This window comes from Oryzias latipes, chromosome 13, assembly GCF_053564925.1.
Source record: "Oryzias latipes strain Hd-rR chromosome 13, Olatipes_Hd-rR_3.1".
Taxonomy (NCBI): domain Eukaryota; kingdom Metazoa; phylum Chordata; class Actinopteri; order Beloniformes; family Adrianichthyidae; genus Oryzias; species Oryzias latipes.
Genome location: NC_136249.1, coordinates 20897933 through 20912401, shown reverse-complemented (window position 1 = coordinate 20912401; position 14469 = coordinate 20897933).

Below are 14469 nucleotides of genomic sequence, written 5' to 3'. Positions count from 1 at the left end.
TCCCTAGCTGTGAATGTGAGTGTGCATGGGTGTGTGATTGTGGCCCTGCAACAGACTGGTGACCTGTCCATGATGTCCCCTGCCTTCACCTATGAGTGGCTGGGATAGGCTCTGGCAGCTCCGTGACCCCAAAAGGGACAAAATGGAAGAAGATGAATGAATGAATGAATGTAAACATATCAGGAGAACAGAAAAATCTAAGCTCTAACTACATGGAGAACTACTGATGCTCAGACAAAACCACCAAAAGAACCCATAATGCAAAAGAATAAAATCAGAAAATACAACTTTTTTGTGTTGTATTTTTTCTTCTTTTTCTTTTTGCATGCAAGCAACTGCCTTATATACCCCGGAGAGCTATGGCTGTGTTGAGCACCATCCTTTTCCCGTCCCCACAAGCCGTTTGACATGTTATTCAGGAAAGAGTGGTCCTGACAATGCTCCAGCAGCTGAAGGTGAATAACTGCATCTACAGCCTAGTGAAACAGATAAGACCCAGCAGTCTTCCTGCTGTTTCACATGCAGCCTCAATGGATCCATCTCTTCCCACAACTCTTTATTGATTTGTGGCTCGGATAAGTCGAGATACCAGCAACTGATGTAATTTATAAAATGCAGAACAGATCTAAGAAAGGCTACATTTGTTCTATTTTTAATTTGAATGCCTTAGGTCTCATGGGAATAATTATTTAGTAGGGGTGTAACGATACGCTAAAATCTCAATTCGGTTCGGTTCAAAATTTCATAGGTTCCGTACATTTCGGTTCGGTACTGCTGTTCAACAAATCTGCCTGATATGAACAACTATTTTATGAACTATTATATTTTATTGTTATTTATTGTGTATGTATGTGTGTTTTGCTGACAGACACCTGAATTTCTCCCTTGGGAGATTAATAATGTTTTTATCTATCTATCTATTTTTGGTATTTTTTCTTTACAAAAGATTAATGCAAAAAAAATTACTTACAAAATGCATTTATTTGTTTTACATAATAAATAAAATTGACCTATGTAGGTGATCTGCTTAATAAAATAAGAAAAACTATTAGCTGCCAGGAACCAAAAACTTTGGATAATTAACACTGGTCTGGAAAAAAAACATTGTTACCTTTTTTTATTGTAGACCCGATTGTTACAGTTGGGTGATGCCGTTTTAAGTTCGTTAACAGATTAGATGTGTTACCTGTGGCATACGCTATCTTTGCGTAACAATGTCAACACAGCATTCGTGACACCCCTGTTATTTAGCTTTCTTTTCCGCCTCATAACTTTGCTTGACGTCTTGATTTTTGCTCTTACCTACCCACGAAACAGGGAAGGCTCTCACTAAGTGTACTAAAGACTCTGGCAGTTTTCATGGTTCCTAATCACTTGACACGGATCGAGCTGCTGAAGTCTGATAAAAGTAAGGCGTGATTGCTGTGTTTGCTTTAGGAATCCTCTCATTAGCCCTAGAATAAAAAGTGGGTCTTGACCCCTTAGGATGAATTTAAAAAGCATCTGTGTTTGTTTTATGTTTGCATATGTAGCATAAAGAGCATCAAATGTTCTTTGTGTTTGCCAAAAAGTTTCATTTGCACTCTCCTCATGTTTCTTTCATCTATTGTTCGACACAGGACTGTTGATTTTATGTAATTTGTTGAGTTCCAGCTTTAATGAGATGGTTTCAGGAAACATAGCTCTGTGCTTGGGCCATTGCTTTGATATGAAGGAGTTGCCACCCACCTGCTTGGTGCTGATGTTGTGCTGCCACTGCTGAGACGCTGCGGGAGATGTTGAGAGGGCAGCTCCGCAACATAATGCAGCAATCGCTCTTAAAAAGCTGGGAAGATCCAAGCCCAGGTGCTCACACATCTTGTTTCATAGATCATAGGTTAAAAATGGCAATTGGCCTAAGTAGCTTTAAACTTGAAAAAGCCACACGAGCTGCTGAATGTAATTGTGGTTAAAAATTATGAAAATTACTAGCAATGGACTAAAGATTCACCATGTCCAAGTGTCTTTGTCTGGCAAAGAAGCCTTTCAAGTGGAAGCACTTTCTTTTTCAACGAGAATAAAATGTTAACAGCTCTTCCACTGAAGAGCTCTTGCATCTCTCTGCGCAGCCACCTCCTTGGCCTGTCCCCTCTTCAACCAGTTCTGTGACATCCTGGATCTGATTTGTGCTTCCATGCAACAGGCTCCAGTCTTTTGTTCTCCTCATCTCTCAACCAAGGCAACACTTTCTGTGTTTTTTTAAAACCTTTTTATGTATCAGCCTTAAGTCCGGGCACTACTGTAACCTACTGTAATCAACTATTCTACCTTCACTGTGATGTCCTGGGTCCAACATTACTAAACAAATGACCTTGGCATCTCTTGCTTTAGAGACAATTTCAGCAAAATGACATCATCAGTAATCAAAACACAATGTCTGTGTGTAACCATGGCAACTAACTAGTTCTGGGAGGAATTGAGTAAAAAGGTTAAGACAGAACTCACACACAGTTTAATAGTTAGCTAATTAAAAAAGAGAAAGAGACTCAGGTTAAAGGCCATAAAGGCCATTAGTGGGTGGATAACCAAATGTCTAGTGGGAAGGATTCTACGGACTCATGGACAAAAACGTGGTGCATTTAAATGAATATTTGCTTCAATTATCTCCCAATTAAAAATAAAAGCACTGGTCACATTAATTATATTTTAAATATGAAGATTTTAGGGTTTGCTAAAGTGCCAGATTTGCTGAAAGCAGACCACAATGTTTCTTACCAGTCTGTGTTTCTTTATCTTAAAGCTTTTTATTAACCTTGATGTAACAGATACAATTAATACCACACTCAATGAGAGCAAAAAAGAGTGAGCCTGTTCCTGTCTTTTCTTATTTCATTTTTCCTTTTTTAAAATAAGAGGTAAAAGAAAATTGTTTGCTGTCCTGATTTTTAAAAGAATTAGAGTAATAAAAGAAGCATCTTTACTTTATTTTAAAGCACCGATATTCCAAAATAAAGGCTTTTTTAATTTTTACAAGCTCAAGATTCTTTGACCTGCTAGCCATATAGGGAGGACAGGCTACTCTGAAACTGTATCCATGTGGTTTTCTAGTTTAGAGGACACATATGATGACAGCAGTGACCAGTTTTATCTGCAAACAAGCAAATCCCTTGTGCTCAGTGTCACCAAGCATTAGTGAGAGGAGTCGTTACCTCAGTTTCAGCACCCGTAACAACACAGAGTTGAAATGAGGAGGCTTTACATTTTCATACTAGGTTTTCTCCTGCTTACTGGTAAGTAAATGTCTCTGAATGTATTCATGTTTGTGTTTTTTATTGTTGAGGTAGTTCTATACAGACATTTGACTCAAGTTTAATAAAATTCAAAAAGATGCTAGTTTGTTGAAAATGACTGAATTAAACTTTTTTCCTTCATCTAACAGAAAGACGTCTGTTATTTTTTTTCTAAAGATAAAAATAACCCCACACTTCTGCTAAGATATTTCCTCTGCAATTGTCAAAACAAAGATTTCACCATTGTTATGATTTCAAAACACACCATTAAGCAACTTTATCTAATGCAAGTTGTTGCCGTTCCCCTCATTTACTCAAACATGTTCATGATTAAACATGAAGTTAACAAAACAAATTAATGGATGATATTAATGGCATAATTAGGTGTGAACTAAACTGAAAAGCCCTTTACAATATGGTTAGCTAAGGGTAGTTGGAATGAGTAAATACATTCTGTAAACCCTAAGTAAATTTGTAATAAATGCATAAAATGTTTATCATTATTTATTAAACCATGAAATATACTCGCTTATGGATATATAAAAAGTCTGAACTCTGTTTTATTACTGCTGCCATGATTCTAGTGCAAGCATGTGCGTCCTTGAATTTATAAATACCCAATGTATGATTCACTAATATGAAAAGAGGAAAATTAATAAAACCTTTAAATTAAATTGACTCTTACATTGAAGCTAACTATGCTTTTTTTTATTTTACAAAAAAAAGCAATTCTAGCGTGTATTGATTTCAGCTATAGCTCTAAAAAGTGTTTTAATAGATGTGTTTGCTTTTATTGAGCTACATATATTCTAACTGATTCTTTTTTCTATAAAATATGTATTTATACTTATTGAAAAAATATGTTATCCCTTTTAATGTTTGGCCCTTGATTAAATATTGAAATAAAATGTTTCACATTCTTATAACTTGTTTTACTTTGTTCTTACTTTTTTTCATATTTGTGACAATAATTGATTTAATAGAGTCAGACTGACTGATACACTTTGTTTTTTTCTGCTTAGTTGAAGCAGAAAAGGGAGACTGCCAAAGTAATTTTAACCAGCAAACAAAAAGCATAACTGTCACAAAAGATCAGCTTTGGAAAAAGGAAAACACAATTAATCATGGCATAGACGCAATAAAGACGGAGAACACCTATCAACTCTCTCCATTGTTAGTGACTGCCAGGACTTCAAAGGCATTCTTGTTTGACGCCAGACTTACACAAGTTTCTGAGACAATACAAACACCTAAAGGACTCATCATTGTTTCTAAAAGCCCCAGGCATTTGATGTCCAGAAATGTTCACAACTCAACAGCTTCAACAGAAAACAGTCCAGCAGCTGTGAGGACTGACCCCAAATCTGGAGTCCGATTCAAGTCTGTTCATAAGAAGGAAGCCTTCTCTACTCAAGCTGCACTGGAGTCAGTGATGAATGACACCTCTGAGCCGCCTGTCCATTTGTCTGCAGAAGCAACAAAAGCCAATCCTCTGCTTCATGCACTACGTGATAACAGGAATCCAAGAAACTATAACACATCTGCTGATGGAGGGCGAGGAGTTCCAATCCTATCTGCATCTCATCCCAGAGTAATTGAGAAACTGACCGTGTTTCATAATGACAGCCGTGACAAACGATCTCAAGGCAGAGGTGTTGCAAACCTGGGAAAAGCTATGAAACTGTCTGCTACTGTGCCATCCATCTTCCAAAGTGATCCAGTAAATGATTCCTTGAGAGGAAACTCTGTTGCAGACTTGTGTTTCACCTGTCGGAAAGATGTAAAGGGGTCGTCCACTGAGGAATCCGGCGCTCGAAAGGCTCTGTCCCCCCATGGCTCTACAGGCCATTCAGTAAAAGAAGTGCTTCCTTTGGAATTTAAGCAGCTTACAACATTATTACAGAATTTGCATCACCAGACAGGTGGAAAACATAGAGGAGAACTGAACAAAGAGATCAGTGACAAAAACACTGGCGTTAGTTACAGAGGTTCACTCATTTTCAATAAGACGTTTCTTCTTTTGTCACACAATAAACCTGTACAACCTCATACTTTTGATAATTCTTACATCTTATCTCACACAGACTTAAAAAAGGTTGTGTTTGACACTTTGTCTCATCCTGAGATGTCATTAGTAACAGATAAAAACACAAAGGAACAATCAACCTTTTTTTATGAAATGTCAGTCACAGAGAAACTCAGCTCAGCAACCACCCCACTTTATCCCTCATTAAAGTCATTCCATGCTAATGGAAAATCCATGGAAAATGGAGAGCAAGAGATTTTCGGGAAACAGATGAGCATCGGGACCAACCAGTCAAAATGGATTTATTTTACAAAGATTGATAAAAAGGCTCCATATGGTTTCACAACACCCTTTGAGAACCAATATGTCAGCAGTAGGACAGTGCCTCTCTTAACTGTAACCTCCTGCAGTAGTCAGAAAAGTGTTACCTCTGGAGGGCCAGATCACAGCACTGCATCCAATCCAACTGCAAAAATGAACTTTATTGAAGCTCGTATGGCAATATCACCTTTTCTGACTCTAGGAGCTGATGCTTTCATCCCTGTATCAAGCAGCCAAATTGGATCAAAAGCAAGTTTTCAGGCCAAAAAACCATTATCTACTTTGGTCCTAAAGAGTTCTGCAATTAAGCTTCTATCGACAACTGCAAACAGACCCTTTACAGACAGGCAGAATTCTCAGAAATATACCAAAGAACATGGAATTATTAAACAGACTTTTTCTGATCCTTCAGTGCAGAAGAATAAACTAATTTTGAAACAACGGCTCACCTCAACTTTTGCCTCAAGAACGTTTTTTCCTGTGAAGTTCCTTACCACAGAAACAAGGCAGAACCTTGACGAGAATTTGTCCAAGTGGACACAGAAAGTTTTAGCGGTGTCATCCTTTTTAAATAAAGAGACATACACACCAATCACTCACAAGAGGACATTTGATTTCAGCAACAAAAGGTTTTTGACAAAAATGCAGCAGGTTTTCATTATGCCCAACGAAAATCCACTCACAGAATCCCAAGATGTCCACGGTCTGAAGCTGCAAGGCACAAATGAAACCATGTCTGCAGAAAATCAGGGGGTTACAAAGACAAAAGACATGCAGAAGTTTCAGAATCAGGAGAGCAGAAAGGATAACAGTTCAGAAAACAAAAGAGAGGAATTCTTAAAAGTGTCTGAGACAGAAAAGGAAAAACCGAAAACAATTACACAGAGGTAAACATTTACCTCTGAAGCAGAGATTATTCAAAACATTGTCGGAGAGGTAAAAGATGTGGAAGAAGACAATGGTGGAAAAAGGAGGGGAGAACATGAGACCTCAAGATCAGACAAAGATCCAGGACAAAGGGATGACAGCAGAGAGATGGATGCTGAAAGAAGAGGAGTAACGAAAATAAAAATAGAGAATTCTGCTCCAGAAGTGGCTGAAAAGCAGAAAGAGTATTTAGAGAGGAAACAACCAGAAGTTGAAAACAAGAAAGGATCAAGTACTGAAGATATAAGGAGTTACAAGAAAGCAGAGAAAGACATGGGAAATGTTTTCCCGAAACCTACGGTTAATTCAGAAGAACCTAAAAGAGACAAAGGGCACAGTACTGCAAACCTGTCTACTCTGCACAGTTTGACAGAGGACCTGGCTGCCTCCAGGCAGAAAGGCATTCATCAGGGCAGAAATGCTCCACAACTAGAGGAAATCACAAGCATGCCATTTTACCATACAGTGACAACTAATCACAAACCACAGCGCTCAGCTTTGAGATCTCAGAGACCAAACCGATCAGACACATTTCATTCCAAAGAGCCACGCACACGGATTAAACTGCATTTGCCTTCCCAAAAGGATAAGCTTCAAAAGCATGGAGATTCACCACCCCTTCATGCTAGAGATTTACAAAAGGAGGACGTTGCATTTTCTGGATCTACCGCTGTCTTTGGAGTTAGCTCCTTGAAATTTACACATCCAATGAAACCAACTATTCCCCGGCAAAGCTATGCAAACACATCAGATCAGTCTGTTTTACATAGTATCAGTAATAAGATGTCACTCACACCTCATCCCCTGGCAATCACAGCTGGAATTCAGTTACTTCAGCCCCACTTTACTGTAAATAGTTTTCCAAGTTTATCAATTATTCACAGCCGCACAGATGACAGACACAAATTCAGTTCTTCAGTTTTGAGGGCCAGTTCAATTTCACACACAGAGACTGAGAGAGAGCAGGAAGGATACATTACAACAGAGATGAATCCTACTCGGCAGCAGCCACAGATGTCTAATGACTCATCTGCAAAGCCACCCACAGTTGCTGCCTCGTCTTCTCAGGCCCGCTTCTCTAACGGCACAGCACAGCCTCACCAGGGGCAGTCTGTCGCTCACAGAAGTCAGTCCTCTTTGTGCTCTGACATGATTTCAGGTCAGCCATGCTCATTTAAGCTGTCAGCTGTTGATGGTAACAAGCAGAGATTTGTGAAGACTCTAACACCATTAATGAACCCTGCAGCAGAAATTGATCAGTTTCCTCTTAGCAGAATGTCACCACTGCCAAATCACAGGAAAGTTGGTGGACTAACTGGATCACCCCAAGACACAAAAACAGTACAGGCGAGTGCTAATGATGACGATGCAAACAGTGAAAATGACAAGGTGGAGACACTTTTTGGAGCCAATGCAGTGAAAAATCAAAGTGACAACGATAAAAGTGTGAAAATAATTTTAGTGTCAACAGCAAATTATTCAGATGAGGCCACAAAAGAAATAGTGGAGGAGAGACCAACAACTGGCAGAAGTGAACCACACACAAGTAACACAGAGGAGAAATTAAACCCTACTCCCGTAACACACACCCAGAGGGAAAAAGATCTGGATCATTTGCTGGATACCGTCAGCAATTATGTTCATGTTAAAAGTGACATTCCAATGCCAAAGCCTAATATTAAGGATCAAACTGATGCCCCATTGTCCTTCACCCAGGAATATTGGCCACAAAGTTCTACAATGCAGCTAAGCTTTGTAGGCAATGAGTGGAGTTTAGAGTTGAAGTCTCATAAGGAGAAAACAGAAGAAAAACTATTTAAACAAAATATCAGTAATGACACTCCTTCAGTTTCACATAGTTATGTCAGTAATGACCTGAGAAAAAAATTCACACAGCAGATCCCTGACCCTGAAGTGAGCGCTACCTCTCCGTTTCCGATAATCCCAATCTCTTTTGCACCAATAGCCAGGAAAGGTAATAGAAACAAAATCAAAGTAAATTCCAGATTACTGCTAGCCACTGTGAGTGAGAGCGTGGCAATCACTGGAAAGCCATCTCAGGCTTCTGTTGAACATACGATGCATTTCCAGAACCATACACCGTCTTTTTCAGGGACACAGCCTCTCATTGCTGCTGCTACAGGAAAAGTCGCTCCTGCTGCGAAAAGACAAAGCAGAACTGAAGCACAGAGTGTGGGGCGTCCTCAGCATCAGATTTTTGTTCAGGCTAGTGAACAAAGCCAGCACATCCTGCCTGCTATGATGGCAGCATCACATTCTGATAATGAAGCAGATGCAGACAGCACAGCAGGGTCTTTGATGACTGTCCACAGAGCTGGAAGGGCACATGCAGAAGCATCTGCTGTGGGTGAAAGAATGAACTTTTCTTCATTTCAAGATTTCAAATCAGCTCAGACATCATCAACGACAGATAAAGCTGAAGATGGGTCACTTGAGAGAATTTTTGGAGATCCCACGCAGGATAAAAGAGAGATTTACAAACAACTATTGCCTAAAAGGCCCACGCTGTGGAAAGTGAGCGCTCTGGCCGATCCTGTCCAACCAGTAGGGGTCTTACCCACAGACATCATTAACAGAACTACGGACACAACCTATACAGGAAGTGTGACTAATCAAACAAAGGACATGTACAAAATCCTCTATGGAATGACAGAAAGAGACCATTTCATTGTGGAAAACTGTAGCTCTGGCTGTGCGGTAGATGGAAATTCAACAAGACAAACTCACAGTTTCAAACTGTCACCAGTCACCAGTAAATCTACACGCGACCATGCCAGTGTTGATGAGACAATGTCAAAAAAGGCCACAAGTACATCAGATAATAAAACTCATTTGGAAAGACACAGGTCACCACCGTGGACTCAGTTTGTGAAAAGAATAACTCAAAGACCCTGTCCCACAGAGATCCCTGCAACAAAGGCCACTCTCTCTGAACCTCAGAGAAGGACTGTGCAGACCCCAATCAAGTCTACTGAGCAGACACTGCTGACAGAAAATCACAGCAAGAAACTATTGCACAGAGGAGCAGGCGGAGATGGGATATTTGAAGCACAGAGTGTCAGTGGGTCACTGGGTAGCTCAGCTCATATGAAAAGTCCACAGACTCAGGGCAGGTCCTTGTTGTCAGAGCTGAAGCAGCGGAGGACGATATCGCCTCATCTATACCTTTCAGGGTAATTTATTCACTCTACTTTTTTTATTCTTTATGCACAAAGAACTCATAAATTTGATTTTGTTTGTTTATTGGAATATCTTTGAAATAATGTAACAGCTATTTTCTAAATGAGCAGGTGAGGCTTTGCAAATTCCTGTGTGTTTTATTCAACTTACCCCTGTACTCACTCATATGCTAGCTAGCCACACTCCTTTTATTTTTTTCTCCGAGCAAAAATGTTCAATGTTCCAAAGGAGATTTAAAGCAAAGACCAAATTAGATTATGGGTTAAAAAGATTTTCTGTAGAGCACTGAAGTGCTGACTACTCTTGCCTTTTTATATTATCTATACAAGATAATTGTCTGCAACTCATAATAGCTTGAGTGCTCAAGTTATTATGTATGCCTATTGAGGGAATCATTTACTTTTGTGTTCCGTAATGTTTTGAAGGAGGAAAAAAATCTTGAGTGCACAAAAAAGCAACATGGTAATTTGGCTAACTGTGTACTTTTCAGCTTAACAGGTTAAATACAAGCAGTGACCCATAATAATTTGAAACATTCAGAGCCATTATTCGCTAATATTGATACTGAAGTGGTGCGTTTTAAGATTTGTTGAACATTTCTGGACAACCAAAGTAAATCAAACATATCTTCATTTGTTTTTTGTCAAGAAAGTTTTATAAAAGGTAATTCTTCATTGTCATTTCCATTTATCAGAGAAAGGAGGCTCTGCTGACAATTTGACACAATCTCAGAGACCAATTTCAAGTTGAAGTAGAAAAAATCCAACCCTCAAGCCTGAGTAACAATAAAAGATTTATTTGAGTTTCAGTTGCACTACTGGTTTATTTAACTGGGTCCTGATGTCCATTCAAAAGGTCAACATTTCTTCATTCGTGTGGTTTATGAGCAAATAACCACCGAGCTAATAACAACCACCTTAACATACACAGTGAGTAGGGTGCTAATGGTTAATTTTATGACCTGTCTAAAAGATTCACAGTTTGTCTCCAGAGATGCATCCTCCCTCCTTTTCAACACATAATGTAATGCTGCAGCATGTGGGACAGCTATCATATCTTGTTTTCTTTTGATGGTAGCAATTACAGCAAAATGAGTTACACAGAAAAATGACCTGCAGTTTGGCCAAATGTGTTTCTTTATTATCACAATAAATCACTCTAGTAAACTATGTCAAAAAACAAGAGAAAAACTGTTCTTCTTTTCACCATATCCTTCATAATGACACTCAAGTGCCAAAATGGAAAATGGAAATATTTGATAAAATTTTAAATAATAAACCAACATTTTGGAATTAGATGTAATCTCCCTTTTATATCTGCTGTATCAATCTTTCAAAGGAAAACACAAAAATTAGGCATTTAATGACATTGGTAATGTTTTTAAAAAACTAACTGACAGTTTGTATAAAGCTTTTAGGCTTATCACAACAAACAGTCCCATAGTGACACTTTCACTCTGGGCTGTTAGGTGTGCACCACATCTCATGTCTGTAGATAGTGGGAATTTTGGTCCAGACCAAACTAGAAAATCCATATTTTCATTGGCAAAGAAAAAAATGCAAATCAATTGAAGCAGTAAAGTGTTGATATTGCCACTTCTTAGCTGTAAAATAATGAATATTGCATTTTTTTTCCAATGGTAAATGCGCAGAAGTATCTGAGCATTACAATCAAAGAAATACCTGTCAATTAAAGTACGAGATGTGGCACAGAGAATTTTTTAAACAGACACGAGAAGCCAGCTAACCAAAAAAATAAGTAAAAGCAGAATGGATTTAAATATTATTTGGTTTTGTTTGGGGATCGTATCCATTACAGAGCAGGTGAGGATTTTGAAAATCTAGACTAGTTACAATAAAATATTCATTTATTTAAACCTCTACACTATTTTGACCAGCCAGCTTAGACTTTATTTGTCAGATCTATTTTAACCTACCGGTATGAATACATTAAATATTTTTCAAATGAAGACATTTCACAGGAGGTTCTTAAGTGTTCGGCTCGGTCTTTGTTTTAACACCCTCCAATGCTTTCTGAACCCCTTTTAATTCACTAATGTTTATTTATGAAATAAATCTGTCACTACAGTTGATAAAAATGATAACAGGAATATTGAAAGACTGAATTTTTTTAATCTATTTTAAATGCAAAAAAGATTTGCCATAAAGAGTAGGGAGCATTCATTTCAAAGCCTGAGTTGTTATCCTGATGAAAGTTTTAAGAATTTTTTAATAATTAATTATTTGAAATTCTATCATGATGCCAAAATAAACAATAAACAAAAAACACACAAACAAACCAACAAACAAAATGCACGTCTGGAATTTCACTAGTTTTCAGTATTTCTGACTACAGCTGTATGTTTTGTCTTAAACCGCTGATCAGTGCTGCATTGATCACTAATCATTTTAAAACAAACCAACAAAATACATGTGTTTAAAACTTTCAGGACATAACTCAGCATTCCTTTGTTGTTTCCAGTGTTACAGAAGTTTCAGATGACTCATGTGGGACTGGAAAGTACACGGCAGAAATGAGCCTGATAGTGGGAAAGAGTGTTGATCCCGGTGATGCCCTTCCATCCCAGGGCAGCCTGAAGGTGGTTATTAACCTGAAGACAAACAACAGTCAAATAAACCTGGCTGTCACCTCTTGCTGTCTGTCTCCAACCGTTCAGCCTGACCTCACCAACTCTACCTGCTGTCTTTTCTCCAGGTACACAGTTTAAAATAACCTCATTGGTTCAGCTTGTTGTGTTTCCATCCCAAAGCAAAGGAATCTTGCTGATCACACTGTCCAGAAAAAAAAAGAAATAGAAAAAATCTCCTTATTTTCTGATGTCAACATGATTTATTACATTTAAATTTTTGTTGATTAAAATGCAGTGAAAACAAATTCACGAATCATATAGATGTTTGATTTCTGCGATGACCTTGATTGTTAACTTCAAAGTTATTGGTGGAAGATGTTAGGATGTCCAGGAAATGCCATATTTCCGGTAGGTCTGGGTTTGTTGCTGTTCGGGGAGTCTCTTTATCACCAAGATAACCTTTTTCTGCCAGGTTGTGTTCTAATGTAAACTCAATTAAATACTGGCTGTCGCAAAGTTCTGTCAGATTACAGATTGTAAATACAGATTGCAAACTCTGGTGACAGACAATTTTAAAAACTAAAAAATATTCTATTCCTGAAATTAGGAGAAATGAGAGCACTCACTGCACTATAACCAAATAGAAGCATGAGCGATGATACTGACAGCTGGCCTTTACCTAACATGATTTGTTTTCGTTTAGGCCTTTACCTCATTTATTGAACATAGTCTACTTTGGCATTTCTGCCTTTATATTTATTGATCAATACCACCTGGACTTGTATCTTAAGCAGCAAAAACATTTTTTGTGGAAGCATTTTCAATAGAATTGTTTCTATGAGTGTTGTACAATGTGTTTCCGCTTGTGCCTCAGGTTAGCATCACAGCCGGCGGGTATCACTCTGCTCCCCAGTGCCTTGTCGACGACTGCCGGCTTCACCATCAGTCTCTCTCAAATGATTAATTACTCGGTAGTGTACCTACACTGTGATCTCAGTGTCTGCCTGAGGAACCGCTCTGACTGTGAAAGGGTAAGACTGCCATAGGTTCACTGTGCAGGGAAGTGCAATGAATGCCAAAGAAAGAAAAAATGAGTGGCTGGGAGTGATTTAAGCATAGTGAATGTGAATGTGACACTTTAAAAACATGAAGACAGATGAGGTGAGTGAACAGGCTCCTGTGAATAAAATGAAGAGAGCAAAAGAAGGGGTGAAGGTGACTGATGTGTTGAAGACGAGGTGCATCTTAAATAGTGCGGATTAATAAGATTTCTGAATTACAACCGGAGGACAATGTAGTGTTTAAAATACCCTGCCACAGTTTACATAGCTGATAAAGTAATTAGATAGAAGTGTGCCAGACAGTGACACTACCTAAAATATTTGACATTATACAAAGATTTCTGTTGGTCATGGGACATTTCTGCAATGCATTACAAAAGTTTTTTTTTCTGAGTGGCAAAACATGACGATGTTCTGACATCAATTTCGGTGTTGTTGGGATGAGTTGTCAGATTTAACAGGAGAAGTGAGTCATCTGACAGGTACGTGCAAGAAGCCAGATGTGAAATGGAGCATAAACTCTGGAGACTCATTCACATGACTTTTTTTTTTCAAGAGCACTTCAGCAGTTCTCACTGTGGCAATGCCTCTTGTGCTGCCAAGTTCTCAAACATCTATCCAGTTTCCATTCCATACTTGTCACAGGATTGGTTGAAGCCCTTGACTTCTGCGTGAATAGTATACATTTCAAGTTTGCAATGCAGACATAAGCTGGAAGATATGGATAGAAGTGGTCAGATTGTGTGACATGTTTTTTTTCTTAATTTCACAGTCACAGTACTCAGCACAGTATAAAGTCTCATTTGTTTTATCTCAAATCATGGTTTCTTTAAGTGTTGGTAACTAAAAAACTGAACATTTTCTCAGATAAATTTCCTGAAAATCAAACTTTCAGGTTTTCACTTTCTGGCATTAAGGACCCAATATTAATTCAAAGTTTAATAACTTTTCCCACTGGACAGAGGCACATCAATCTATTTTAAATGTAAAAAAGTATGCTTTTTTTTATTCAGATGCAAAACATGCCACTTTCTCAGGAAATTGATAGAAGTTGGTGCTCCAAGTGCAAAAACA